At 37.9% G+C, this 24,741-nt stretch overlaps 1 long non-coding RNA gene across 1 annotated transcript; it reads left to right on the top strand.

The window, feature by feature from the left end:
• Nucleotides 1-907: 907 nt before the first annotated feature.
• Nucleotides 908-5,599, top strand: LOC134527299 (uncharacterized). Its single transcript, XR_010074147.1, has 2 exons — nucleotides 908-1,142; nucleotides 5,511-5,599. It is a non-coding gene; the product is annotated as an uncharacterized LOC134527299 (long non-coding RNA).
• The last annotated feature ends 19,142 nt before the right edge of the window (nucleotides 5,600-24,741 follow it).

Below are 24,741 nucleotides of genomic sequence, written 5' to 3'. Positions count from 1 at the left end.
GCGGAAACATATGACACAACCATTAATTAATTAAAGACCATTTTTATGCTTATTAGAATTGTTAGTTTCTGTTTGTTAAATAATTTGCATGTGCACTGAATACCTGTTGCGCATTGGACACCCGGCCAGGCGCTTCGAGCATTTATATGGCCGTGAATGACGTCACGCCGTTCGGGGCGCTGCACTAAGGCACACGCGCAGACGTGTTCGTCGCACTAGCACTGGCTCAGGTGTTGAGGACACATAGCGGCCTGTGCTCTCGGAGGGAGCACCGACGGCAGCGTCAAATGATTACAATTATTTAGACTATGAACACCAAGCTTCTTGAGCATGGGCGTCGCAACCGGGGGGACGGGGGGGGGACGTCCCCCCCAATAATAAAAGTCTTCAATTTCGTCCCCTCCAATAACATATTTAGTTTCGTAGTTTCGTAGTTTCGTAGTTTCTCCTGATGTTTAAATTAATGGTTTTGTGTGGCTATAGCACCGGCAGACATGTTAACTATGTTTTTACAATTTTTTTCTCTGAAAATATTTTTTATAAAAAAAAATTATATTTTGCAACCAACTATAATTAGAATATTTAGGAAAGAAAAATGCCTAAAAACCACCTTCCCACACAGCACAGGATATCCTACGGATATCCTTATCATGTCCGAAATGTCCACTATATGTCCCGGACATTCGTGACAGCCTGTGGATATTCTATGGATATCCATAACAAATCTGTTACAGATATTCATAAGGTATTGTTTTTGAAGGGTAAATATTTTGTTATTACTTTATGGAAATTATTTAATTAAGTATTTCATAAGTAAAATCTCATTATTGCTGTAATTTGTATTTTTGAAATTTTATCCTTCCAAATGTTTGTCCACAAGTTATATCCCACAGATATCCATGGAGGATATTCTGTGGCTCAGATTGCACCGTTCTTTTGTTTTCTTTTATTGTGATTCTTGATATAGTCTTTGTCTTGATGGTCTTGAATGATGGTAGCTAAATATTGTTGTGTTATTTTAAAGATTGGTTTGTATCATCGTATCTAGAGCAGATTGCAGTAAAGTAATAACACAAATGTATTAAAAAAAATTAATTGAAGATTGAATATCCATCTGCTGCAATTCATTAGGGTTTTGTAAGGTGCGTAAATATATTGTACAGTAGCCAAGTCTGCACGTGGTGATACAATTTTGTTAATTTTTTACGTCTGTATTATGGTATTTGACTTTATAGTACATGAAGTAAATTACTGTAATACTGCGGAAAGATGAAGCTTGCTATTCACCAGATTTGAATATTTTGCTTCCAAAAATTACTCCGGAAGGTATTTGTAAAACCCCTAACTTGGGCACTGAAGTGACTGAATGAACCACAACATTGCTAACTGGGCACTTGAAAATAATATAAGCCATGTTGCATTATCAGCTTTGCTAAAAATATTGTAAAATCATTCATGTCATGCTGAATTGCCATCACATGCACGAAGCTTTTTGGGAACACCTAAGCATAATGAAATTAAACAAATCAGTCCAGGATGCTACTTTCATTTTCGACTGAAAAAAGAATTGGAGCATTTTGTAGAAATTATGGTAAATATGTAGTTGGGCGGTATTTGCGGGAAAAAATGTTAAAAATCCGAAAGTACTTTTATTAGATGCTGTTTAACTTCCTCTTTTCATTTAAAGCGGCGGAGGTAAGAAATTCCAAATACTTTAGTATATATCGAATTTTTAAATTTCATCACAATACCAGTGCATTCATGTGGCGTTCATATTTGTTTCTTGTTTACGAGTATCAATTTTTTTTATTGGATAATTATGTCACTTGATTGTTTGTGATAGGCCATAATTCAAATGAACCAATACGTTTATCATGATTATCAGATTGTTAACTAATTCTGTGGCTTTATGGAAATTTTTGTCAACACCGTATGTGGTAAACATAAATTGATTACACAAAATTAATACAAGCCCCTACAAAACTCCATCATCCTGCATGTGATTACAATAGTTCTTACCTACAAATTTTCTTCACTTCTGATAGCCAACTTTTTTTTTATTTGTAATATTAAGAACATTTGTATGTTGAAATGTATCCTACATTAGCGCTAAAGGTGCTGCATGACATTCAGTTATACTGGAAAGTTGTTTAAGCAAACTAACATATTTCATAAGAATTCCAGCTCAAATATTTTATTATTTACTTTTGTAGGAAACTTTAAGAAACATATTATCTTGACAGTTGTGTTGATTTTAGGAGTGAATTTACTTGTGTAGTCTTGTAATTATGAAAATCTATGATTAGTTTACTTAATGAATGGTTTTTGCCAATAAATATGATGATGTGCCATACTGAATTGAATGGCTCATGTGTATATTAAAGTTAGGTCCACTGTTTACAACTATTCTCACCCCGTTCTGCAGAATGGAGGTAGCATATATAACAAAATCAAGGCCCTTCTTCGCTGAGGTTATTAACAGCAGTCGCTCTCTCTCTCATGACACATCCTGTACATTGTTATTGGTCCAGAAAAGACAATACGCACTAGTTTTGCTTGATTTAACGCCTCTTGACACACATTGCAGCCCCTTTCTGGGTTTTCTTAATGGTAAAAGACAGAAAATGTGTCATTACAACTGACGCCAACCGCCGGTGCTCCCTCTGGTCCGCAAAGGTCGTTATGCCACAGCAACACTGGCTCCGAAGTGCGGCGAACACGCCCGAGCGTGATCTTCACAAAGTGTAAGAAAGTGCACCGCAACGAACGCCGCGATGACGAGAGCGCCCGGCCGGGTGTGGCAATGCGCCTAATTAAACACTTGATTATTTTGTTAATTAGGACAACCAAATTAATAACAATTTAAAAGAAGGGTTCATGTAAGGGTAATTATGTCTAATTGTCTTATAAGCATATGTTGTATAATTTGTTTCTAAGTCCAAAACTGGTCGGGTCGGTTTTCCCGCGTTCCACGCGTTCAGGCGCGAGGCCGCCGGGCGGTCTCGCGCTCAGTCTTCAACAGGGGCTCTCAGGGGTCGGACGCTCCGCGAACGTCGGGCCAGCACTTCTAGTTTCTCTTCAATATTTCAGCAATAGTGTAAGTTTCTACAAACCTTTCAATTAGCTCGGCGCCGACCCCACTTAAGTCGCACGATACTTCGTGCGACACTTAACTTAATATTTTATTCCCTATAGGGATTTTTAACGTAATACGTAAGGCCATGTCCAGTTTAAGGACCGCGTAATATTGGCACGCAGTTTTCGGCTCCAGTAGCCAATTAATTGTTATCGTCGAGAATCTTGTGAAATACTGACTAACTTTCGTATTGTAGCTGTCTTTATATTTTACTGCATTTTGTAACGTGTGTTCAAGTGACTATCTTGCCATTCATTGAAGTTTTACGTATACGTCGCACTCTGACGTGATCACGTAATTTTTCGAGACTTTAGTTTTGTCGCAGGTTAGACTGCAAACCACCCTAATCACAGGGACTCCGCTATTCGTTTACTTTTCTATATAATTTGTTGCAACCACAACTCCGTGACTGTATGCTGAATCTTACTCAGAGACACGTAGCCACAGCTTCAACCCGTTGATTCACTTTGCAATCTATCCTGGTCGCGCGTATTATTCGCCGGCGTTTACGTGTGTCACAGCGGTACGACAACGGACGCGGCCAGTAACAGGACCATCCAGTGTATCGACGTTGAATAAAGTGCAGTGTTCTGATAATCTGTTTATTAATTATTTTCAAGGCGTCCTGGGTGGCCTAAACAGCCCAGGTAATTTCTGAACGTAATTTTCAAACTCCGAGACGCACTCCTGCCTGCAGCCACGAGGCCGAACCCCCGTTAAAAACCCTGAGATATTTTACAATACTAATAATTAATTAAAAAGCTAAAACCAGGCAGCGGGAGTGGCGTCACAACCATGTGAATTAGCAAATTTGTTATTGATTAAATTTGCTGTAAATATTCAAAGAACATCTGTAATTGTGTAAGAGAAACTTAATTTTGATTTTTATTCAATCATTTATTTTTAACACAATGTTAAAGGTAACAATTTTCTTTTTTGTAAGATGTTTTATTAGGGTACGGTCAGTTGGGGTAACATTTGCCCTTTGAGGGTAACTTTGACCCAAGACAAAAAACATGTTAAACCATGTTACAACTCTTCAAAATATTTATTAGATGTGGTGATACATATGTAACATATGTATCACTACATCTAAAAAATATTTTGAAGAGTTGTAACATTGTTTTTTTTTTTTTTTTGTCTTGGGTCAAAGTAACCCTCAAAGGGCCAATGTTACCCCAACTGACGGTAGTCATTTTTAAAGCTTCCATAAAAAAAAATCTTCTCACCCCTCCTTTCTCTTTCGAATGCAATTCGAGCACCAACAAAGTTATTTACTGCTGAGCCTTCAGACAAGTAGGATGTAGTTACAAAGGTTGCTTCCCACCATGTTAACCAGGATTTTTTTTTTCTCTGTGCAAGCTGTGAGCGGAGTTTGAATAGAAACACCTGGCAAATAAATAAGTTTGAGGAGGTTGCCTATAAATAAAAAAACTGCCTTCAGAGACATTTTGCAAATCACTTAACGCTAAATGTCACTATGAGTGACGTTATCTTACAGGTCAGAGAGTATGCTTTTAGGCTATTAAACAATTGGAGTTGAGTTTTCACTAGAGATGTCACTTATTAAATGTGATATTAGTAATGGGCTGTGTGTTTTTATTTTTCTGTCAACTTCTCTTTTTATCTGCACACAGATCTGGCTGTTTGTGATGTGGGTCATTTTATATGTTTATGCTAATAACAATAAGGGTGTTGAGTTCCTTCAGTATAATTATTATATCAAGCATATTTCTAAAGAGGAGTGTAATTGATTCAATGTTTTGCTTTTAAGTAGAGCAGGGGCAGTAAGTCACATGTCTTGATGATACCTAATTTAAGCTGCTGTAGCAGAAGCAATAGACCATGAACAACTGAAAGGAAAGATTTTACAGCTGTAAGTAGCCCATTTTCTTAGACATTCGAAAGTTCACCGGATCCGATTGACTCACCCAATTTGAAATGCTGACACAGCGACAGTTGTCACCACTTCAACTAAGGTTGTGAACATCAGGGTACACAACTTGTGTTGATTATAATTTATTTGACACCTGTTGCGACCCAAAGTGTGCTGCATCATTTTACTCGTGTAAACCTCCCCAACAACATGAAAAATTGTTTTAAGCATTATTGAGTTACATCCTGTGTGTGTGTATATATATAATATATATATAATTATGTATAAATGTATTTTCTTGAAAAGAGGTTATACATTTCCGATTTTGACAGTTATGATTTGGTGTACCATATCGAATAATTGCAAATGCTAGAATGCAATATCTACGTAAAACTTAAGTTTTTTTTGTGTATACATTTGGAGAGGTGTATGGGGTTTTTCAGTTAAAAAGCACTGGCTTTAAAAGTGTCATGCATTTGGTATTATTTTGTGTTCCAGGAGAATCCAGACGTTTAAGCTGCTGCAAGAACCAGCATTGCCTTGAATTGTTTATTATTAATTCACAAATAAATACTTTTCCATACAAATACTGTATATAAAGTTTTATTTCTTGAAAAAAATAAGATTTCCTAACCAGTTTTTTGTATTGTAATCAGTCTACTTAAGTGTTTGTATGATTCTAAATTTTGTGAGGCCTGGAATTAGTAGAATGCTGTTCCTTGGTGTAAAATGTAATTAATTGTGTGCCCTTTACATACTACATTTGGCCATTTAAAAAATAAAAAATGCATTTCAAACACCTTGTAAACCATCCTCAAGTACTGCTTTTAACTAGTGACAACAATTCAGATAACACAAATATTTATTTAAAAGTAAAACAAATATCTTTTTCACAAAAAAATTTTTTCTTAATACGCAAAAACTAATAAGGTAAAGTCTAAATCTTTTAATTGTAATTAAGTCATATCCAGTGGTGGATCTAAGATTTTTAATTATCTGCCGTGGGGGGGGGTCACATGGGTCGAAACGAACGTCATTTTAGCGGGACTGTATTAAACTCCTTGCAATTTTTTAAGGTTCTGGGGGTAGGGGGCACAAGCCCCCCCCCCCCCCCCTTAAAACCACCTATGGTCATATCTACGTTACGTTCATAATGCAAGTTAGACAGAGTTATGCCAGTTGCACATAATAGATGTGGTAAATGATTATTAAACAATTGTTTGTCAAAGAAATGTATATGTTGGTAATGGATGTGTTGAAAAATTGAAAATGGCCCTTCCTCTGACAGATTTTAAATGATTGATTAGCTTAATGCTAAAACTTTTAGGTGATAATCACTTGAAATGCAGACATGTAATGTCTACAATGAAATGTTTGACATATTTCTTCAGTTATACTGAATGTTATCCGAAACACCCAGAAATGAATTGAAAATTGTGATTTTGAAAAGAAAAAAAAACATTCTTTGAGGACTAATTGTGAACCCATAGCTTTTATTTGGGAAACAAGTGTTGCTAATGACTAACCTAGAGTTCTTTTTAATTATTTTACTATGCATGGCTGACACATATGAAATGATGAATGAAAATAGATCCTAATTGCAACATCAAAACAAGTAAGACACTACTTTTATTGAAACGGATGATAGAATATTTTGATTACCGATTTAAGGTGTGTCATCTTGGTGGCATGTAATTTCTATTAATAATGTAAACCTGTGTATGCATGTAAAGCCAAATGGAAGAACTGTTAAAAGTATAACAATATTGTTATAACTATGATATTAATATAATAAGAGAAGTAAATTAATGTACAGTACAGATTTAGACAGCAACACAGGTATAGTCAAGAAAACTAATTTTCCATAAAGATCTAGGAAATTTACAGTTGTGTATCTAGAGGAACCTGTAAGATAATTACCCATCATTTTCAGGTAATTTGTAGGTGACATCCAGTGAGAAGATACCCTTTATGGATAACCAAAAAATTGCTGCCGTGCAGACAACTGACAAAGTTCTCCACTGATGTCTGGGAATGTCAGTCCCAGACGTCCGTGGGATATACATCACGAGCGTCCGGGTGGTGTCCATATGATATCCGACACGGATGTCGGGGGGATGACCTACACGGACGTCGGGGGGATGTCTTACACGGATGTCCTACACGGATGTCCGGGGGATGTCCGACACGGATGTCGGGGAGATGTCCGACACGGATGTCGGGGGGATATCTGACACGGACGTCGGGGGGATGTCCTACACGGATGTCTGGGGGATGTCCGACACGGACGTCGGGGGGATATCCACAAAGTGGACATTGGGACTACCAAAGGACATCCCACAAATATCCATTGGAGATCTCAGGATATCCTATGGATATCCAGAAAATCCGTGCAGGATATCCTGCGGACATCCATAGGATAGCCTTGTGCTGTGTGGGTTTTTGCACCTTCAAACCCCAAATTTTCCCGGGGGAGGACCCCCCCCCCCCCCCGCGTTTTTCCCAGGGGATGGATATTCCTCAAACAACTATATCAGTTGAAGTCCCCCCAAAAAATATATCCTTGCGACGCCCATGATCTTGAGTCAAGATTTTGTTCCCGGACGACAATGCAAGACCCCGTAAAGCAAGGAACACTGAAGAATACATTTGTGTCTGGTATAGGAGAGATTGAATCACCCAGCTTACAGCACCAAACTTTTCCTATCGGACTGCATTGAAGTCAGCACTATCTGGACATCATTTTGGAAGCAAGAAAGAGGTGTAACATGCTATTAAGAACTTGCTGAAATCACAGGGCACCTATTTTTACCATGTGGGTTTCTTCAAATTAATTTCATGGTATGACGAATGAATGTCTGTAGTGACTATGTGGAAAATGTTTAGTTTTGTGTGTAGTAAAGCTTTCCTGAGAGAAAAAAATTGACAAATAGTATCTTTAGCTGATTAATATTCTGACGTTGTATCGACCATGGCCGTTAAGCCCGTGCTCCGCACCGCCAGTACCGTATCCCGTTTTCGGAGCGCGCCCCTTTGCCCAGCCGGAATGAGTCAGGCGAGCGCCTCAGGCGTGACCCCAATAGACATAATGAAATTTAAAGGTATGGAACCCCGGAGGTTCGAACCCATAATTCAAGTAAGGGAAAAGCCATTAGTACAAAATTACTAATTACCCGAAATGTAATAAGTGCGTCGTAGCCACTCCGGGAGAGTACACCACGCACGGAGCAGACAAAAAACCTCATTAACAGTCACCGCGGCCACTGGCCTTAATTAAAATGCCCGTGACTATGATCAAGTCAGAATAGGAGAAATCCCTCTAAAACAATTCGCAGTGGGGCAATATGTTAGTAAATTTACAGTCGCCAACTTGATGTCACAATTTAAATAATTAAATACATTAAAACCATTGTTAAGCCTTAAGCACCCAATTACCAGGTGCTACATTTTAATTGGGCACCTGGAACATGTTTTAACTGGTAATAGAGTAAATTCAATTAATATAAGTTTTTTGACGCCGACTCACAAAGAAGAGAAAGTTTCTCTTCCTTGCGAGGCGGCCATGTTCGGCAGTCTCGAACCACTCCGCGCCGGGAACAGACGTGTGTCCGTGGGCAGCATCCAAGTTTATTTCATTGATTATTTTTTATTCTGTACAAAATCTTTAAATTTAAAACCTTTTGTTAATTCACCGCTGCCCACGTCGATTCGGCGCGTATTTTGCGGAACCGGACCTATCCCGACCGTCTTCATCGTGATACCGCGCTGCGTATCGTATCACTCACGTAAGTGTTTCGCCGAACTTAGGAGCCCGCTCATCGACCCCCCCCCCCCCCCTGCACCAGTTAACTTTCGGCGCTTGCCGTCTCCAGCGAGCATCAACCCACGTCCCGCGAGACTGCCGCGGTAACCATTGTCACGTAGTGTTGTGTTTTTTTTCCTTATTAACTGTGTAACCGCTAGACGTCGCCAAGTGTTGGTGAGAATTTTTGTAGCGGGACTGAACCGCGGAGCGGACTTGTAGAGCGTACCGTGTACCCACATGGACCCCGGTTAAACTCCCAAATTAAATGTATTCTCGCCAACTCGTATATCATTTTCCGTAATCTCCCGTCCTCCACACGGCCGAGCGGCCTTCACAGTCAAGGTAGAACCATTCAGGTTACATTCAAGCCGTGTACCTGGCGGGGCACGCGGGGGCAGAGTACCCACGACCCAACACCAACGGCTTAGCAACCCGCTAGCCTGGCACCCCTCCGGACAACAAGAGCATCGCGACGCCCGTAGCGCCCGTCAGGTACCCCCTGGACCTTTCACAGAGGTCGGGTGACGGCAATTCATAATAAGTGTTTAAACTTTGACGTCGTACCGACCATGGCCTTTAAGCCCGTGCTCCGCACCGCCAGTACCGTATCCCGTTTTCGGAGCGCGCCCCTTGCCCAGCCGGATTGAGTCAGGCGAGCGCCTCGGGCGTGACCCCAATAGACAACAAACCAAATTAACAGTCACCGCGGCCACTGGCCTTAATTAAAATGCCCGTGAATGTCGGAATAGGAGAAGTCCCTCTAAAACAATTAACAGTGGGACAACATGGTAGTAAATTTACAGTCGCCAACTTGGTCACATTTTAAATAATTAAATACATTAAAACTATTGTTAAGCCTTAAGCACCCAATTACCAGGTGCTACATTTTAATTGGGCACCTGGAACATGTTTTAACTGGTAATATAGTAAATTAAATTATTATAAGTTTTTTGACGCCGACTCACAAAGAAGAGAAAGTTTCTCTTCCTTGCGAGGCGGCCATGTCCGGCAGTCTCGAACCACTCCGCGCCGGGAACAGACGTGTGTCCGTGGGCAGCATCCAAGTTTCTTTCATTTTATTACTTTTTATTCTGTACTAAATCTTTAAATTTAAAACCTTTTGTTAATTCACCGCTGCCCACGTCGACTCGGCGCGTATTTTGCGGAGCCGGGCCTATCCCGACCGTCTTCAGCGCGATACCGCGATACGTATCGTAGCACAAAACGTACAGTACTGGCCGACTCCAGCGAAAGTGTTTTTACTTAAGGACGCCGTGCATATGCCTGCCGGCTGCACACACGTAAGTGTTTCGCCGAAGTTAGGAGCCCGCTCATAGAGCACCCCCTGCACCCATTAATGTTCGGCGCTGGCCGTCTCCAGCGAGCATCGACCCGCGTCCCGCGAGACTGCCGCGGTAACCATTAATGTCGCGTAGCGTTATGTTTTTTCTGTATTAATCGTGTAACGGCTAGACGTCGCCAAGTGTTGGTGAGAGTGTTCTGTAGCGGGACTATATTAAAGGTAATTCTCACCAACTCGTGTATACTAATTTTCCGGAGTCTCCCGTCCTCCACACGGCCGAGCGGCCTTCACAGTCAAGAGAGAACCATTCAGGGTAGATTCAAGCCGTGTACCTGGCGGGGCACGCGGGGGCAGAGTACCCACGACCCAACATCAACGGCCTAGCAGTCCGCTAGCCTGGCGCCCCTCCGGACAACAAGAGCACCGCGACGCCCGTAGCGCCCGTCAGGTACCCCCCGGACCTTTCACATAGGTCGGGTGACGGCAACTTTAGTGACTTTAGATTGGTGATAAACTATGTCCTAAGAAGGTGTTAGGGTTTAACAAGCCTTAGTTTTTGCTAAAGTCGATGCTGTTCAATCCATGATGTTTAACTATTTTTAAATAAGTAATCAATAGAGTAAAGAGGATACGCTAAACTGAAAATATCGATGATCGCTCCATATGTAAAAACCATAAACATGTATGCCATCCAGGTCGATAATATCAAATATTGTAGTTGGATAATATAGGTAAGTCATCGAAAATCTACGAGACAAGTACTGGCAATGATCCTAGTGGCATGAGCTGTACTTAGCGCTGTAAACAACCCACACAGCACAGGATATCCCAGGGATATACCATATATGTCCCATATGTCCCGGACATCCGATTGATATCCCTAGAATATTCTTATGGAATATAATTAATTTTTTTCATAATTCATGACAAATACAAAGTTTGGACGTATGGATTACCATAATGAGAGTTTCAAATACCGAAAACAGTTTTAAAAAGTTTGAAAATTTTTGGGCAAATGCCTAAAGTATATCCGTAGGATATCCCAAAAGTATTTCCCCTGTTTATTCCATAAGTACATCCACAGGATATCCCTAATGTACATCCCCGGGATATCCCTACCGGACATCAAGTGAATATCTCGAATAAGTTATTTGTAAGAAATTTTAATTATCCCATTTTTTTTACACTGCTGGCATGGCAATAATGTTTGCTAATTTTTCTGAATCAGCCTATTATATTAAGGTGTACGCCAGTTCTCAATTATTGAGTGTTAAATACGACCAATATGTGAATTAACATAATAAAATACTACAGGAAAAGAAGGGGCGAACATGGCCACCCTGTGTTATCAACTTATCTAAATTCCTATGCGGGAAATAGAAATCGTTTAGCCAGACAGCCGAATGTTTAATGGAGTAAATAAATGTGTATCCTGAAGTGTTATTTTTCTTGTGCTAATTGTACAAAGCTGAGATCACAAGGAAATGAGGTTTTATTACAATAAAACAACACATACTGCCGTCACCCGCGGTCTTGGCTTCGAGACCTGGGCGGGGCCTAGTGGGAAGTGGTGGTGTGTGGGTATGTTCTGGTGGGCGCCAGGCTAGCACAGTCGCTAACCAATGGTTTTGGGCGTGGATACTTTCTGCCCTGGCGTGGCCCACTAGGCCTTCGGCTGTGATTGAATTTAAGAGGGGTGTTTTCGTAGAGCTAGTTATCCAGTACTGACGTGTCCCAGCCAGAGTCCGTAGGTGATGGAGGGTTTTAAGGTGGGGTTGAAAGCCCCCAAGGTGTAGCGGGTTCAGGCGCTACCGAAGAGTTCCCTCTTATCCAGCTGGTGATTGCCCTGCCTGGAATGTCGTCTGCCTGCCCTCTTGCTGGGCATGACCGAAGATAGTGGTGAGGGGGGGGGGGGGGGAACAGGAGCCTAGAGCGAAATCCCCGAAGGGCCGCTCCAAGGGGGGGGAGGGAGTCTAGAGTGTAATCTCGGAAGCCGCTCCAGGGGAGGAAGGATGCTAAAGCGTAATCCCGAAGGCCACTTCAGCAATGGATTCCGGAGCGAAATCCCGAAGGCCGCTCCGGAGGAAGAGGAGAGATAGTGAGAGAGAAGGGAGAGGAGAACAGTAAAAAAACATTAATCCAATATAACTGCTATTTTCCCTGATTTCTCTGGGATAAGGATCCCCGCCAAGTCAATTTTTTTTTTTTTTCCTAACCTATCTAAAACTAAGTGTATTTTGTTTGGGAGGGGTCTGGGTTAGGGAAGACTCTAGGTGCGTCCCAGGCCGAAGCCCTTACGCCTAATCATGCTGGGTTTAAGCCATGCAGAAAGGGAGGCATGCATCGTGTGCTTTGTTCAGGGATTGGCCAACCATGGCAGCAATTGGCGCCATGTCAACATTGCTGGAGTCATTTATCCCCCAGCCTGGTACAATGGTCAGTGGCATACAGTGGCAAAATACAGTTACCCATAAGATCTCGGCACACTTCCCTAATTTAACAAATACTTTACAACATTGCTATATTACACATGAATGCTAATTGGTGCCACAGTTTAATAGAGGCCAAGACACACCATTGTTTAGTCTGTATGTGTATAAATTATAGTTGCCATCTATGGGCGCTGGCTGAACTAACATTCCTTAGAAGCACCAGGTCGAAGACATGTACAATGTCTTTCAGACAAGGGTCTGTTCCGGAAAGAGGTGGGTTTACTGGCGGGCGGTTGCAAGTCGGGCTTGAATCGGCCTCCGGCCGGACGACGTCAATTCATAATAAATATAGTACATTTGAAACTATTTTTTTACACCTCGTCTGTTCTTGTATTTTTGGTATTTTTCGTATGTGGCGGGATTTTATGTGAAAATTAGGTAGATTTTCATATCTATAGTTGGCAACACTGTGAATACCACAACTTGCTGCCAACAACAGTTTGTTTTCGTTGTCTTTCTTTCTTCTTTGTGTGTTTACTGTGTTTTGCTTTGTCTTCTGGTGGAGTACGAAACGAATTATATCCACGTGCATCTATTGTATGGCTACTTTTGTAAACGTTTTGAGCTGTACAGGTATATATGCACGATATTGGTTTCATATGATAATAATTTTTTTAAGTATTTGCCTATCTATAGATGTGATAACTGTGATGTGTAGGTTTATAGGTTATTGTTTGTTATCCAACATTTGGTTTTTATGTATAACTATTAATTGCGGTTGATGTGGTACACCACAGTAGTTATTTATTTAACTAGAAATATAAATAATGTTTTATGTTCCTCCTAAGCAAAAAAAGAAATTTTGTTGTGCATAAATAATTTTTGAGGTATAAATGCAATTCCACAAGTTTTCTGCTGGTAGCACATTTCTACAATAAGGTTGTGATAACACTTTGTTGTAAAATACATTAATTGGTAAATATGTAGTTGGGCGGTATTTGCGAAAAAAAAATGTTAAAAATCTGAAAATACCTTTATTTTATGCTCTTTAACTACCTCTTTTCATTAAAAGTGGCGGAGGTAAGAAATTCCAAATACTTTAGGAGATATCGAATTTTTAAATTTCATGATATGTAGTTGAGCGGTATTTGCGAAAAAAAATGTTAAAAATCCGAAAATACCTTTATTATATGCTCTTAAACTTCCTCTTTTCATTAAAAGCGGCGATAAGAAATTTTTTTTGTGGTTGGCTAATAAACACCAATGACGAACGTGTACCAAAACAGCTCCCATAATTATCGTAAATAACTACGTTTCTTTCTTAAAAGTACTTTAACCAAGCGTTTTAGCTGACAATTGTGGGCATTTAGGTTATTAAAATAACTACACGTTATGGTACAAACCGTAGTTACTATACAATTGTACGGAATAATGGTACAAACATATTAATTCTATAAATTTATTGCATTAAAAACTTCAAGAGAAACAGAACCAAAAAACGGGAGATTTGAATGACAAATCGGGAGGGCGGGAGAAAGGGTACAAAATCGGGAGTCTCCCGCCTACAGCGGGAGGGTTGGCAGGTCTGTACATGGAACACATTATGAAGTCTCATTTGTATTACTTCATTTCAAAACCGCATCTATTGAAATTCCTCATGTATTGAAATTATTTGTCATTCCCATGAGAAACAATGGATAGAGAATCCACTGTATGCTTTGTTCCTGGCTGATCATATATCTTGTGAGAACTACGTAGTTAGGCACCTTTCTTAAACTTTTTAATAGTAATTTGTCATCCTCACAGTTCATATTTATAGTAGATGCAAAGTAACATAAGGAGCAGCCTGCCGTGCGATGCAGATTACTGGAATGATGATTGTCTACTGCTTCACAATAGTAGCATGAATGGTTTAGATTCCATAGTTCAGTTGACTACTTGACTACAAAGCTCATGCTAAGAGAGTTGAAATATAAATTGCCACAAGTTCATTTGGCCCTATAGTATTCAGGCAACAGTTTGTAAGCTGCTGACTTTAAAAAAATGTGTGTTGAAAATAAGTAATATTTAATGGTAAGATTATTTGCACAATAAATGGAAAAGTTGTCTATACTCTAACAATGATTAAGTTGAAAGAGTTAAACAGTGTTCGCTGCCTTTTTTTGCAATAAAAGAAAACCGAGTAACCTTTAGGGCCAAACTAATTCTGTGAGTTTATAACCATCAGAACTCTTTATAATGGGTTACATTGTAAATGGTGAGTAAAAGGAGTCAAAAAATAAGTATCTTAATATTGTAGTTTATAATTAACACCATATTTTTAAGAATTCCTAAAAATTATCAAGCAAATCTGACAGATGCTATTTGTAGAATAGTTCAGCGATGTACTCCAGGTCTCATTTTAAACACATTTAATCTTAACGTTAGAAAACTGCTCAGAACTGAAAAATATGAACAAACTGAAAGAACTCATTTGCCTAAATGTAAAACCCCAAATGATATAAAATGTGACATAATTATTTTAATAGTTAACACAATGGCCAGCCATCACCATTTTAAATCATTCATGAAAAATAATTAAGTAAATAACTTTAACATATTAATAAAGAATTTGTGTACAAGAAGCAAATAAACAAAATTAAATAACCTAGGCATGGTGAATGGGCCAAAAAACAAAACGACTCATTTCATAGAAATTCCAACCACAATTTTAAGTTCTAAAATACAAATAGTCATGACCGAGTTAAGTCTGTGATACGTAATTACATGTTTTATTGACATGTAACTGGAAAAAAGCCTCACATTTTGTAGAAAAAATATTGTTGTGACTTGGATGCCCACAGCAAGTTTGTCCAGCCAGTTTCCTGTTCGTGAATAATTGTAAGGTGGGGTCACGATCATTCTTCTCATCCGCGAGCTAACTGTCTAGCCATCAAACACCACCTTTTTGGTTCATCACTTAAGTGATTCACAATCATCTTTGCAATTGTCATTAGTAAAAATACATTCTACCAACAGTAAATATGAACTTCCCCCTAATTTTCAAAAGGAGGAAAGTGACACTAAAGGTATTGCTTTAATACAGTATTATTAGCAAGCAAAACTGATATGACACAAGATTAAACAAAAACTATATAGTGATAATAATGTATCAAATGGCAAATACTTAAAACTTATTTTGAAAATCCATTAATCACAAGCATTTTTATTATTTTAACCCAATATACCTAATACATATAGCAGATCATCAGTAAAAAGTTCAAGCATGCCAAACTGTGACTGGATAAATAGAAACAGTCCTCTGACTGATGCAGCAGATGATGAAACCTCACACTAAAGGTATTGTTTGGAGAAAAAAACACTGCATGCTAGTTTAGTACTCAGCACTTAGATAGGCATAGAGGTGCTTGCTGAATGTAATCGAGCTTTTTGTGCTTCAAAATAATAACTCTTAAATTTAAATGTTTCAGTAGATTGAACATATCCAGTACATCCACAGTCCTGGCAGAAGGCTTTCCTGCCGAAAACTTTGATATTAATTTGCAAAAGTGTGCTCTTTAACCCTTAACAAAGGGGTTAATATACCACTTCAACAATTTGTAATATTTGAGGGATAAGCTATCTTCTATAAATAGAAACCTTTGTGCTGATATACAAGAAGGTAGGGTAGCTTCTGCCTCCACCTGTCTTTATAATTGTGTTTGGCTCTTGAAAACAACCTTTTAGAATCTTAATATTTTAAAAATTTATTTAACATTATGAAAACAATTAATTTACTATTTTACAAAACATCCTTTTTCTGTTAACAATTCACTGGAGTACAAATCTAAATGGCTATTAGAACTGGCAGTATGTTTTAATGTGACATCAAAAATCAGAGGATATGTTTGTCAAAAAATTGTGGCACCACTTCTTTAACCACAGCTTTAAAAAAAAACTGTTAATAAATTAAAACTCTGTTTTATGTTAATAAATTGACTACATGTTATATGATTACGAAGTCACCATTACAGGGTTGCAACACACCTGGAAAACAGAGAAAAGTCAGGGAATTTGAAAGTGGTAGGGGAAAACAGGGAAATGTCAGGGAATTTTGTGAGAAGTCAGGGAAAAGTCTTGTATATTTGTTTATTTTTGTCAACCTTCTGCTGCAAAAATTATTGCATGGAAATATGAATTTTTTTTCCCCCTGCATAACACCAATTATGAACCACAGGCTCTAATATAAGTGGAGGTAAAAATTTAAAGTGACAACATTTCAGGGGAGGGGGAAGTAGGGGGGCCGGACCTGTGCCTGTTCCCCCCCTTTTTTTTGCCTACGTCCCTGCAATCGCTTGACTTTAACTGCCATCACATCTTTCATTTGATAATAAACATGCTTATCAGATATTACAAGAACCGCAGTTTTACAACAGGGTTTTGTAAATTAAAAAAAAAAAAATATTTTAAGAGTTATCAGATTTGCCACCTCCCCAGATTCACCCTAAGTTTAGAAATGTGGAATGAATGACATTTGTTGTACAACTGTTGCAACCCATCGTAGTGAATAAAGAACCAGAATGACATGAACAGATGAAATGTTCATGTATCTGGACACATTTAGGCAAACAGTTAACTGTGATTCAAGCACTCGTGGTAGGTGGTACCATTTAATATTTTTCCTACCAGTTGGGATTGTCATAGTGTTCTGGATTCGGATGCTTATCATATAATGATTTTCCTCAGCATGTTCTGACACATGAACCTTCTGTTACTTGTCATTCCAGTTCTTTATTCATTACAATATGTTCTTACAGGGGTACATGTAAATATAAATACATGCCTAATAGAGTAACAGAAGTGACTGATTATATATTCCCAACATATGGAATAGGATGCTAGTCATCTGAAATGAATCAAGGTCAGTTTTGTTTAACACCCCTGCTGATCAAAGAGTATTTGCTATACTCTTATTATTTTCTATTTAGGCCTGGCTAATTTAACCTGCTAGCTTTCCTGCCATTTCTATTATATCTTGGTAGGTTTTATCAAGGAATTTATATTTTCTTTCAGTCTTGCAGTCCACCAGTCTGCTTGTGATCCAACTCTCTAAAAGGCAGATTGTTACAGAATTGTTTTATTAGTCTTTGTTGGTATTGTTTAACCTTATATTTACCAATACAACTTTCCGTGTATTTTTTTTTAATATTCATAACTGTCTAACTTTTATTTTTTCAGGTTGGTCAAGCCATTGCCTCAGGCCAACGAGAACAATGTGTAAATGAGTCTGTAAATATGTTGTGTGTAAATATGTGTTGTAGAGATCAATAAATGCCATTTAAATGTAAAATACATTTTCATTTCCTTGTCTCATCAGTGGTGATTTATAATAACTATTTTACTTCTTCATGGAAATGTTTTTATATGGCCTGTGGTTTTTGGTACCATGTTTCCTAAATCTATATATATAGTAGCTATGTGAACTATACAAATTTTAATGATGGTTTTGAAACTAATATTCCAAATAATTTGTCACATTAGCTTAAAAAAATCTTGTGTTTATTTTACATGTAACATGAATTTTTTTCTTCCTAAAATAGAAAAATTATTAAATCACTCTTAAATGTTAACTTGAACTATGTTATTAGTGCCAGTGCTTAAGTAAAACAAGTTGGGTTGTTCTTTCCTGTAATTACAGTACTAAAGTATTGCACATTCATTTAATATTGGTAAAAACAAATTGTCTAATATAATATATAATGTAGTTTATTTATTATTTTTGAGGAAGTAGATAATGTCTTTACTGTGATGATCAAGGCATACATAAGTTTACAAGCATGCCTCACAGTAGGCCTCTGCCTATCTTAGATCCTGGGTTGTGTACAAGCTTTTATTGTGTGTACTCACAATTGGTGGCATTGAACATATGATGGCTTAGCACACAAATATTGTATGTCCACTTTTTCTAGTTTTAAGATATGAGAAGTTGAATGTTTGTGAATCTTTTTAAGTAAGTGCTGGGTGTTAATACATGTAATTACAGATAGTTATATGAAATAGCATTATTAACAATCATATTTAAACTCATAGATTAGCTTACTTTTAAGGTGATTAAAAGTTTTCCTTGTTTTAAAATACCAACGTATGGACATACAATGTTTATACTCTTGCACTATGAGTTTAGAATAACTAATTTGAGGGCGCAACCATTGTATTGTAGATTATATAATTGTAATTTATATTTTATTAAAATAAGAAAATCTGTAAAATGAAACATTTACTTTAGTAAAACCTTTATTCATCCTGCAAATGCAGCTACTACAAACAGATTGATCAGCAAAAAAAAAAATTGAAAAATAACCAATCATATTGGAATTAATTAAACTTCAACTATTCAGTCTTTGATATTGTCATTGCTGGATCTTGAAACTACAAGATAAAACTATTCAGTCTTCTTCCTCGTCAGTGGCTTCTCATGGCACAACATCTCTAGCTTTTTTTTGCTGCAAGTGTCTTCAATGAATGACTTGTATTCTGGAGGAATTATACCTTTTTGAAGGAGGTAGATCAAATCCTTTTTCTTGGCTTCAGAAACTTGCAGCCTTTGTAGATACTTCTTTTCAAGTTCAATGGTATTCCACGATAGGGTGATTTCTCGCCTTCCTTTGTGCAAGACATTTATTTCTTGTAATGTTACTTCGCTGAGTTTGTATTTGAACTGAATTGTAAAAGGCTGTTTTTTCTCAAACCTCAACCACTTTATCTTCTACCAATTGACCCTTTGTCCACCACTGTCTTTATTCGTGTTGAGCATGACTTGAGAAGCCAGAGACTGCAAGTCGAACATGTTATTGAAAGCTAAAAGTTTAACATTGTAGGGTCCAGGTTTCTTGCGAGCCATCTGGATAAGTAGACTCTTTTCTCTAGTCGTATAAACCGTTTTGTGTTTACGAGCACGTTCTATTGTTGCGTGCATTGAATCTGCTTCTAAGAGTGGCCAGGCTCCATAAATTTCATGTCAATTACTTGTAGGTGCTCTGACTTGTTGACACAATACAACATAGAAGCACTAATGAACTTGTTCCGGTTTTGTCCTCCGCAAGTGTCGGAGAAACTGGAAACTTGCACAACACTTTAAGGTAGTCTGAGTAGATAATCCAATAAACAGGTACCAATTTTCGATGCTCCCTTGCCACCATTGTTTTCATCCCAAAGGTAGCAATTACCATCTCCTCCAGTTGGTTTGTGGCATTCATAAATTGTGAAGTTGTATACCGAAAGTTTCCGTTTGTAGTAAATTTGGGCATCACCAGCAAAGGGAACTGTCAATATTGCTTGCAAGTCAAAAGAGATTGCCCTTCTTGAGACTCCATTGTATTCAATTGCTTGTCTTTTATCGTCCTCTTTCATCTTTATTGATTCAGCTTCATTTTCTTTGTGAACTTTCCATTCATATTCAATGGCAGTTTTATCAGTAGCACTATAATATTGATTACATTTTGAGCACTGATCCTTCTTTGGTTTATGAAAGCTTAGTTGTGGATCGAAACTGTTGAATAGTTCCCTGTATACAAAGAGGTATGCAGGCTTCCCATCACATGACTCTCTGTAGAGACGATACATAGTAGCAACATTCAAATCAGCAGGAAGGCATAGATTCCTAGAGTCTTTTCGACAGTTATGAGATTGCAATTTTGGAAAGCTCTCTATATGTTTCTTGATTTTGGTTTTCATTTCATCTGTTGTGGCATTTGATGGTTTTTGTCCAACTCTTCTGTCAGTACCAGTGTAGGTACCACCTTCTCCTTTGAATTTCAGTGCTAAGTCTATAACTTGAAATGAGATTGCAAAACTGCTGCAAAAGAATTTCAAACATACTCTTTGCTTTTGTCCATCGTCATCAGGAAGTGTGTAAATGCGAGATTTTGTTTTCTGATGCAAGGAATCTGGATCTCGTTTCCTGCTTCTGGCAATGTCATTTTCTGTCACAAGTGAACATATAAAAGACTTTTGTTTATGAGGGTGTGCAAGGGACCAATATTCCTTGCACAGGATATTTCTCCTTTCAGTATAAATTTTGTCTGAACAATGGAATCTACATTTGGAGCAGTTCACTTGAATTGATTTCTTTGATGGCACTGTTCTTCCCTTTCTATCTTTATATTCCATTCCTGATGCACATAACCTCTTTCGGATGTTCCTATTCCAAGTTTCTGCATCTGCTTATCGTTTTCTTCCTCTTTTTATTTCCTGATGTGCTAGTTGTTCTCCTTGTTCATTAATGTCTAGTTTTTGACTATTTTCATTTGATTCTGTGCCATTGCTTGTAACTTCATTTGACACAGAGGGTTTTGGAAGATTTTCTGATTATGTTTTATTCATGTTTTCCACTCTGTCCGACTCGACTGTTGTAAGCATCTCTGTAAAGACCTGGTCAAAATGAGAAACATCAGATAACTGGGTATTATTTTCTACAGTGATAGGCGTATATTGTGACTGCATTCCTTTATTAAGTGTAGTGAATTCTTCAAGTATAGGTGGATTTTTATATAGTTGCCCAATACTTGTTTGTCCACAAGTACCAATAAGAGATTGTTTTGAAAGCACAGATATTATAGCACAAATGTTGCATGTCCAGACATACTATGTATGTACGAAACCATCAAAGATCACGAATATTGTATGTGTAGTTGTAGATGACATTAAACATGATGGCTGAAATCATAGTAGCACAAATGTTGTATGTCTGGACATACAATATCTGTGCTTCATGAATAAAAGCAACTTCGTGCAAGTTGTTACAACATTGTTTATACAACATCTGTGCACTATGACCTCCTTATATCTTTGGTTCATACTACAATATGACCCTGGATTTTCAATACTTCCAGTTTTTTTGGACATACTATATTTGTACACAAGATAGAGTAAGCTCTGACGATTCTAAATATTTATTTACCTTAAAATCAGCCAAATATGGACATACAATATTTGTGTGCTAAGCCATCGCAATCAGTTAAGCGCTCCAATTTACCATAAATTGTTAAATTATTTGCATAGATATTTCCTCTAATTTCAGTTTTCCCAGTTATTTTTTTTCCAAACTACTCTCTTTTAAAAATTACATAAGTAATAAAAGTGTACTATAACCACCTAAAGTGTGTTACAGCAGGCACCAGAGGCAGTCATCACATTCATAGATTGTCAATAGTCTGCCGCCTCATTTATTTTACCTACTATCACTTGTTAGCTGAGATTGCAGGGTAGTGTGCTTTAAAGAATATTAGACAAATTTTTTTCCAACATTATTAGGAAATGTTCTTTAGTGCTTGCATTTACACTCTTACTAATGAACATTTTGGAATTTATTTCACACATAACTCAAAAATTGTGTGAATGACTTACAGTATGGTTATTTACATTGTACCAAATGATCATTTGCTACACATGCCCCTTTGGGACGTCCCTAGGTTGCCCCTCTGGGACATCCCTAGGATAATCCGCAAAGACGTCCCTAGGATGCCCCTCTGGGACGTCCCTAGGATTTCCCGCTGGGATGTCCTGCGGATGTACTGAAAATGTTGATTTCGTAGTCCCACGGATATCCCTGGGACATCTTATGGATGTCGTAGGATGTCCGTGGGATATCCCAGACGTCCTATGCGGATATCCCTTGGATAACCCTGGGATGTCCCTGTGCTGTGTGGGAATGTTGTTAGTACAAATGTTTTCAGATTTTAATTCACTTGTATTGATATTTAATGCGTAAATTGGTTATAAACAAACAATTTATATTCTTTAAGGCTTCTACTACAATATTTGGTGAAGTATAGGCTTCCCGAATTACAGCAGACAATGGGTAAAAGCATACGTATCACAAATTTAAATTTGCACATATGCTTACAGCTCACGCCACTAAAATCGCTGTAATGTGACTTGTGCTTCGCCCATATAAATGGGCCTGAGTTTCCTACATTGTCTTCTACAGTATTAATAATATATTTAAAATACTTCTGCAAAATGAACAGTACACAAATGGTGTTGTCGGAAGCATAAAGGTGAGGTGTTGCGTGCAATTTTGCTAAATATTTTAAACATTGCATGAAGTTTTATTACTAACAAGCAGATAAATTATGTTTTATGAAAATAGTGGTAAGAACAGCTACACGTCTCTAAATTTGCACAGCATCATCTCTAAGCAGGTACATGTATGGCATGTAGGGAGACCTAAGATGCACATAAAGTTCTGCCATTCCCCGATTACACCCGAACAATTCACCTTCGGCCAACTTCGGGATTTGTTTTATTTTTGCGCAGGGAAAATGTATTCAAATATTAAAAGTGGTCGGTTAGGTTAGCTACATTAAAACACTATGGACGGTTAGTTAGGTTAGTATAGCTACATTAAAATAAACAGAGAAATATAAATATATATAAACAAACCCGAGGTTGGCCGAAGGTGAATTGTTCGGGTGTAATTGGGAATGGCAGAACTTTATGTGCATCTTAGGCTTCCCATGGCATGTAAGGGGAAAGAGGGTATTGAGAAAAGAAAATTAAATTAGTCCATTTTTGTCATCCTGAGGTATATTTTAAATAAATATGTATGTAATATATATAGTGTTTATTATATATTTGGGCACCACTCTTTAAAAGAGTAGTAAAAACAAAGGGATTTATATGTATACTCTTTATTATACTCTTTAAATTAATATTGTAATTTTACTGTGTCTGTAATCCGTGATACTAGTATACTGCTACTAGTACCAGAATTTTATATAGTAAATAAACACATAGCTGGCCCAAATCCATAGACATTAGAAAACATTAAGGGTGCGGTTCAGTGACTAAAAATCACTACTCTAACAAATATTTATGTTTTGGCAAGAATGTAAATAACACCATCGAAATCAACTACCCGACCACTCCGCCCGGTCAGTATAAGTGTCTGCGTAGCTGGGAACAGCGGTCATTCGAGTCAGGCTCTTCATACGGGAAGGGTGTGTTTCTCCTCTCTCCTGGCCGGCTTTAGACACGCGAAGGCAGTCTGCCTGCCCCCTCCCCCGGAATGTGTGGGTTCTACCCGCGCATGCGCAGTACAGGGCTGATAACCGCACTGTTGCCAGTTCTGCTCGACCCTTCCCCTTCTTCCTCCTTCCTCCTTCCACCTCTCCCTCACCCTGCCGAGACCCGGCCGTGTTAGTCCGCCGGAACAGAGACAAGCTTGGCTGGCGGCCCGCGGGAAAACACTTCACACACTCCAGAGTTCACACATTTAAAAAAAAATACATTTCCGTGTTGTACGCAATAATTGGAGTTAAATTTGTTTAGAAATAAAACAATAATACACAGTGTTATTAACTTTTTGACATGACGTCTAATAAATAGATGAACGCCGGCTGCACGCACGAAACAGTGTCCCGTTATGCACATTGTCCCATTACGCTCATTGTACGCTTGCGCCGCATCTATCTCTCTTCCACTCGATTGGAACAACCATAGATTTGACATTTTCAAGGCACATTAAACTTGAAACACTCCCATTCGTTTCCTACTTTTCCTATCATCATCCTATCCTTAACACAATAACACAGATTGGAAGAAGTTAAATAGCAAACATGTATAAAAGTTATAGTTATAATAATCTGTTCGTTAAAGTAATAAACATATTTGAATTAATGAGTGAAAATAAAAGTAAATTTATCAATTGTAGATTTCATTTCACTCCTTCTTTGTATCCATACAGAATAGTGATAATTTAATAAAAATGATTCAATTTTATTCATAAAAGTATGCAATCATTTCATCAAAGTTTTGTTATGACGTCACGTTAAACTATCGTCCGTAAACCGACTTTACAGACAACCAATTTTTATGTAAAAACATTTTTATAAATTTCTACTAACATATCAATTTGGAACACTGAAAACAAAAGTTAAAACAAGCGCAATCATACCACAATTCTTAATTCTGTCTAGGTAACCTAAATTTTGAATGTCTTATATTTTACTTATGACTCACATACAAGAAGTCAAATAAATCGGAAACACAAGGTCACAATAAATATATAAGTAGCATTAATGTCAGATATCGTCATTATGTCACTTAGATGTAATTAGTACAATAGTAGAATGTAAAATTAGAGGTATAACAATAATCTTGTCAGTTAAATGGTACATTTTTATTACCTACCTAAATCATTACAAATGC

Source organism: Bacillus rossius, chromosome 1, assembly GCF_032445375.1.
Source record: "Bacillus rossius redtenbacheri isolate Brsri chromosome 1, Brsri_v3, whole genome shotgun sequence".
Lineage (NCBI taxonomy): Eukaryota > Metazoa > Arthropoda > Insecta > Phasmatodea > Bacillidae > Bacillus > Bacillus rossius.
The sequence above is the reverse complement of the archived record's forward strand: the minus strand, read 5'-3'. Positions and strand labels throughout refer to the sequence as shown.